Here is a 7,244-nt window from a genome sequence, read left to right on the forward strand (position 1 = left end):
TGCGGGGCCGGCACGGCAGCGGCACGGCGGCGTGCGGTCAAACTCAAACGTAATTAACACTCTAGGTATCGAGTTCCTTTTTTAATTAATTTCCTCATGAAAATTTTAACGGTGGAGCCCCCGTCCGCCTGCTTCGCCGCGCCGTCCGTCACGACACGAGACCGCGAGGTGGTCCGATGTGGGCTGTGTGTGGAACTGTAGCGTGACGCGCGCGCCGCGGGGGGGTTCTTCGGAATGGTGGCGACACTGTCGAGGAAAAATTGAAAAGAACTGAATAAAAGCCCTGATAAATAGATATTTCATTGTTTGTTGTTTCCCTCAAATAATATCACGCTTTAAAATTCGTCATATTTGCCCAATTTACCCGCAATTCCGGAGGACTTTTTACCTTTCTGCTTTCTGTCCAGATGGGCGGTCGTGCCTTGGTATGACTGGCCGTGGCCCTCTTGATTTATGTGATTCGTCATATGCCTTCCGGACAACGCCTTGTCTCTCTCATACTCCCCTCCCTATTTTTCTCTCTTTCTCTCTCTCGCTCTCTGAGGCGCCAGGTTCGACTTCACCTCGGGTCGATAACATCTCTCTAGACGGCGGGAGATGAACCCTCTCGATCGACCCGCTGAGCAAAGCGGAAAGAAGAGGGATTTGTGACCGCATACCAAAGCAGCGAGCGCCTAGAGTGGCGATGGGGTGTGATGGTAGGAGAAACTGGGATGGTGTTGCGAAGTATCGAAATCGAAAATGCTGTAATTCTTTTCTATGAGGACTATCTTTTAAATAATGTTAAATATTATTAGTTAAATATTTTTTCAACTGGATGAATTTCACGTGTATTCATTGTTTTCTTTGCAGTTCTTTCCCTCCATGCCTTTCCTTTCTCGTCTTCTCCCTCCGGTACCCATTCCAGCGACACACACACACACACTCACACTGAGTATGGCTGAACTGGCTCGACCAATCACGCTGCAGTATGCGGTCGGTCGGTATCGACTCAATTAACTGGCGAGATGCATTTTATAAAATTGCTTTTTATGTTGTGTTTCTCTCTCCCGACATGGCTGGTTTTGATTCGAGCGCTATTACTGCAGGTACCGGGGCCTCAGATTCCGATAAAGAACGGCGCTATAAAAGATGATCGCTCGCCACGCATGCAACAGATGTCAGGAGAGATTGAAGGAAAGAGAAGTGGGAACATTTCCAGGCGGCCTGGCTACGCTACCGCCGGAGCTGGTTACCCTGATCCGAGAAATAAATTAGTCATGTTGCCGTAAGCAAAGCAACTATTTTCAGTGCTCAATTATTTGTTTGTTGTATAATAATATTATTTCGAGCATAGCGATCTTTGCTAGTCGAACTGACCCTCATTCGTGAGGATATGTGGACGGAAAATACCAAAACGTACACTGAAACCGGAATGCGATCAAAACGAGAATATAATAAAACTCACGTCAGTACCCGTACCGGCCCACCATGAAATCGATAATGTGGTCAGTGTGTCTCTTCTCAGAAGTGGACGGAACGTTTCTCCCGCGACAACCGCCTACCGGTAGGACCCAAATCAAATCAAAATTCCAACAACGGTTCCAAAACATGATACTAATATATGGAGCGAAGACTTATTTTTTTTAAAGTTTCATGTGGCACACCTTGTTTTGGCTTGAAAGTGAGTAGGTACGGTACATCAAACGACGCTTTTAATTTGATTCCGTGTACAGAATACAGTTCCCTTAAAATTTTCGATACAGAGCGCATACAGTAGTTACCCCACCCCCCGGGGAGGAGGGGGGGGGGAGTGGGCACTGGAAATTACGGGCCATAAAACACTACCAACACACTCGCAGTAATTGTTGCATGGTGTTGGTTTCCGTTCGCTTATACACTTACTTTTCGGGCTGGGCCGGCCGTGGGATGTGGTCGTGCCCCGTGCAATTTGCATAGGTAATGAATGATTATCTAGTCTGGGACACATCTATGCAGGGTGTGATGCCTCATGACCATTGAGTAAATTTTATTTTAAGAAACAAAATATTTACTTTTTTGTTTACCATTTTGATTCAAAAATCGTCTGAATGTCGCTTTAAAAAAAATGAAAAATAAAATACGCATTTGATATGTCAAATGTGCTGCTGTTGTCACTACAGACCTACGACACGCTGTTAGGTCATTAAGCGCAGTGTAGCTAGCGCTCACCCTATGCATATGAATATATACGATTCATAAAGCACGACTTTATTTCGCTAACTTTCTAATTACACTTAATTGCAGGGTTGGTGACGCGCCGCTCACCGCGACCTGGCAGCGTGCCTGCGCCATCGTGGAAGTTTGCGTTTTATTGAGGCGACGATGTGCTAAAGGAGTGTCGTTGTACTCAATGAACTCTTCACGATAGATTTTGTAACGTGAGTCCGGAGGGGTCGTCGGGGCGGCAAGAGTGAAGGGTCATGGACCACCTATAAAAGATACGTTTCATCGTGCCTTCTGCTCCCGGCGGTGCGTGGGGCGTGGCGGGCGGGGCTTCGTTTGGAGGTGCTTTTGGGCGCGCCCACAGTCATGCCAGTAACAATCGAGCCGCCCCAGGAAGGATTTGAAAGGCGTGCGTGCGTACGCGTGAGAGGGAGAGAGGAGATGGTTCCATTCAATATTTTCGAAGGTGGGAGGCTGAGGAATGAACGTGCGGAACACAAAAAACACTGGAAAAACTAATGTTACCATGGTAACGTTTCATCATGTGACCAACACCGGTAACGTTTCCTGACGCGACCTACCCCATGCAAAAGGATAGGGCCATCACAAACTGGTTGCATCACCAAACGTTACCTGGTTTGGTCGCGTCAAGAAACGTTACCTCGGTAACGTTAGTTTTTCTAGTGAAGAGATGCCGGCTTCATAAGAGAGAGCCAGAGAAAGACGGGGTAAGATCGAGAGAGGTAAACATACACATACTGCGTTAAATTATGTGTACCTTAAGATTCGCGACGGTCTCTATTGTTTCCAATCCTTTTGTCGAACGAGTTGATGTTTCTCCTCTGCAGGTGTCTATTCCGTCCGGATACAAATGGCCGCAATGTTATTTTCCGGTGTAATTATCATTATTCCTCACATCACATCTCTAGCCTTCTGCGTCATGTGTTATTGGCCAAGAACGGCTATACGTTCCGCCTGCCTGGGTAACCATTATCCTCAGTTTGCAAAACTAATCTGAAGCACCTCAGATACGTGTGAGCTTCGCAGTAAAACCGCTGCGACAGTACGATGAATACAGCAGCCAGCACCAATCGGCATGAGTATTTGTATCGTACTCAAACTCAATAATAATAAGTAGGCCGTATAAAGCCATGGTCAGCCTGTGCTGGCCACCCCTCCCCACCTCACACCACCACACACTCACTCGTGTCTATCTGGGACACTCCATCTCGGCATGCGGCCATAGGCGGCCATAGGGGCACGCGGTGGGGGCCTGCGGCCCTGTCACTGACTGCCACGGGCCGCCATGATACTGTCTGTCCGTATGGCCCACCGGCAAAGAGAGAGGTCCCGCCATGATACTGCACATACGTCTCTATTTGACCGCCTCCCCCACTCCTCTCTCTCTCTCTCTCCACTGAAGACGGAAGGAGCAGAATGTGTAAAAGGGCCAACCGCATTACATTAAATGCGGTTATCTCTTTTTCTTGCTCCCCCAAAAGAGACAAAAATGATTAAAAAGACAAAAAAAAAACAACATATAATAAGAATAAATAATGAGCAGACAATGGGGCAGAGGCGCGCCCCGCAAGTGGACCTGGTCATTACGAATCGATTATTAAATGCTGCGCCGCCAGTTGATGCTCGCGAAAATGATGCATCGACAAGCAGACGACGTCGTTTGGTTTTCGAGCGTGCGTGTCTCGAGTGCGTGTTTGTGTGCAGATTGAGCGGGCATTAATAACACGCTGCTGCGGGACCACTGACCGTCAGTTGCCCAAAAGAGAGACTGCCACTGCTGCTGTGTTCCAGGTGACTCTGGCGGCGAACGGCAGTGGAGGGGCGTAACGGATCCTGACATAAATGGACCGTAACGCAGCCGCCACACTAACGCTGTCGTGTCACACACTTTGTCACTGGCACACACGTCTATCTTTTAAGCGGTTTCGCCTCCATATATACCTCCCTGGTGAGATCTCCACTACATTAAAAACCAAGGTGTTCAACTGCTAAACACTTGGTTTTTGAACGCAGAGGCAGCGCGGTGTCCTGCGTAAAACGCGTGGTAAAATGCATCGACAAGTGTCTGGTTTTCACGCGTTCCTATCTTGTTTTTTTTGTTTTTTGTTCCAGCGGTGCCGCTGCTGTCCGTGTGGAGCACCATAGGCGCAAGCAGTAACGAAGCAAGCAGCCGACCAGCAGAAATAAGGCAAGAAACGGACGGAAACAAAAGCTCTTTTGTATGAATATGTTGGCGGGATCTGATTTCGCTGGAGCGCGCGCGGCCCATGCACATGGATGCGCGAAGGTGTGAAATTAACACTTTTATGGGGTCCTTAAGGTTTCTTTCTCCCTTCCTTCTGCGCTCTCGTCTGTTTATGCGCGAGTCGTACTATACAAGGTAGTGAGTGAGAGAGCGGTGGAATTACGGCGATGGTGGCACGGATAGAGAAGGGTGGGGCCCCACCACCATGGGCCGTATGGCAATGTAACGGATAGAGAGGCGGGGGGGCGCGGGGATAGATGCTCGTACCGCAGGGGGGCAGTACCGCTCGGATAGAGACACAAGAGAGAGAGAGGGTGTACGCCGAAGCGCTTGACTGCCGGCCGGGGATCGCTCGCTCCCGGTCCGCATTGCATCGGACTCGCCGTGTGACCGGGCTGCCGCGCTGCCGACCCCGCCGGTCCGCCGGTGGACAAATGGGTGGGCGGGACTGGTCAAATGGGCCCGCTCCCGCCGCGCCACGCAGCGCCACGCCCCACCGGGCAGTCGGCGAGGCAGTCGGTGGGAAGGGCGTGGCATCCGACTACCGGTTCCATGCCCATTGGATGAGCTGCCTCCTACCATTCCTCTCTTTCTCTCTTCCCCTCCTCCTTGTACGTTGAAAAGTACCCACCGGTACCTCTTTTCTGCATCGTGTCTGTGTAGGTGAGTCCGTCCTCTAATGTTTCATTCGCTCGCGGGCGCGTCGGAAAAAAATTAGGGAGGAAAAAAAAGGCCTGCTTGTAAAAAAAAATAAGTTGACGACGCTTAAACTTTTTTGAACGGCCTGCTCATCTCTGGTCTGGTATATCAGGCTGAGAGCCCTTATTCTTGGCCCGCTCCTCCCGTGTGTGGTGTAATTCGCAGTAATTCGCATGCAGATTGTATGTACACGGCCAAAGTGATCCCATTCTGCTGGTTGTGTTTCGGGTGCGGATATGCATGCATTCGGTCTCTGCACGGCGATTAATAATAATAATAATAATAATAATAATAATAATAATAATAATAATAATAATAATAATAATAATAATAATAATAATAATAATAATAATAATAATTGCTTCGAACAATGTGCGTTTCGCAAACACGGCGCCCTGGCTAGAAAATGTGCTGAAACCGCGCTGCCCACTGCCCGCCCAGTCCCTCAACACATTATGACAGTCATAACCATTTCACCCCGGCCATCGATCTGTATCGAGAGTCAGTCGATTTGATTGGAATGCCGCGGCCATCGACCGAGAGTGCTAAAGTCTGCGCCGGTATGCTAATTCGCGACACAAGCAGCACTCTGCCCCGCCGCCGCGCATATATTTCTCCGCCGTCGCGCGCGCTGCGCGGCGGAAAAATTACAAACAAAGCAACAACAAGTTTGGATTGAGGACACAGGAAGAGCGAGGAATCGGGGTGCTACGAAATCGGAACCGGAAACGGGAAACACAGCAGCACTTTGGTTCGGAAACCGAATGCGGTGCGCGGTAGTGTGCGCGGTTGTTACTAGTGCGGCGCACGGCGCGGAGCTCGCATCCTGGAATTATCGTCTGATTTATTAGCGGCCTGGTGCGCACCTGGACTCCGACCGAAAGGGGGTGGTCACACATTTTCCACCGGCGCACTACCGCGTTAACGTCGGCCTCTCTTACTCGCCCTCCTTCTCGTCGACCTCTCTCCTTTCTCTCTCGCACGGCCCGAACGGCCAGACTGCTGTGCCGGACACTAACCCCTCTGCCTCGTTGTGAATCGGAAGAAATATGGGGTATCATTTCTCGTGGCGTGGCGGGGCGTGGCGGGCCGTGGCGGTGGGCACCTGCAGCGAGCACTTCACGCCGCTCTGTCGCCCGGCGGAGGCATCGCCGCGTCGTATTTCCCCTACTTGATCGTTCGTAATGACCACAAAAAAGTGCAGCAGCGCGCGGCCAAAGAGGTGAGGGAGTCCGTCGAGAGGCACTCGAAGCACCAGGCCAGGTGACTGGACTACAGGCGGGTGCCTGCCGCGACGTCCGCCACCACATCCTTCACGACGTCGCTGGTTAGACTGTCGCGCAGGTGAGCTAGACTGGAAGAGGGGGAGTGCGGCTGTCATGCAGAACAATGAGACAGATATGCGGAGACACGCGAACTTGCTCTAGATGGCAGCCGATGCGTGGACTGTGGCCTCTGCGCCGCTCTCTCCCCCTGCCCTGTGACATTTTTGCATTGCCTTAGAACATCATAGGGATGCGAATTGTTTTCTATCTAGTGCTTATTGCTCACCCGGGTTTTCTTTTTCAACGATGCAAGAAGGCTTCACCCTCTCCTTGTAGTCCCTCCCTACACCCTCTGTAGCACCCCACCTCTCTCTTACTCTCGCCCACGCGTAAGGACTGCCCTTAATTACGGGCTTGCACGGGGTTGCAGGTGATGTACTGCGCTCACTCAGGCGAGGACGGCGCCCTGGCGAGGCGGGGCGGGGCGGCGCGGCGCAGGGGGGCTCGCATCTGTCTGTGAGGCTTGACCCGAAGGCCACCGCTACTGTAGGACCCCCACCCGCACCTCCTGTATATATTATTAGTATGAGATCAACTGACGATACTTTTAGGGAAAGGCGGAGACCTTTGACCGCCGAGCCTATTGGCGGGATGCCACTTCGAGGCAGCCGCCGACTGAGAGTAAAAGTGGAGCTCAGTCGTAGCCGAGAGTCCGAGTCGAGAGTCAGTCAGGAGAAGTCGTAGTGGAGAGGAGCAGAGCTAGCGTCAAGATGTAGACGCAGTAGTGTATAGTGTACCTTGTAACATCCGAAGAGACACCGATAATACAC

This window comes from Frankliniella occidentalis, unplaced genomic scaffold (assembly GCF_000697945.3).
Source record: "Frankliniella occidentalis isolate FOCC.00 unplaced genomic scaffold, Focc_3.1 Scaffold39, whole genome shotgun sequence".
Classification (NCBI taxonomy): Eukaryota; Metazoa; Arthropoda; class Insecta; order Thysanoptera; family Thripidae; genus Frankliniella; species Frankliniella occidentalis.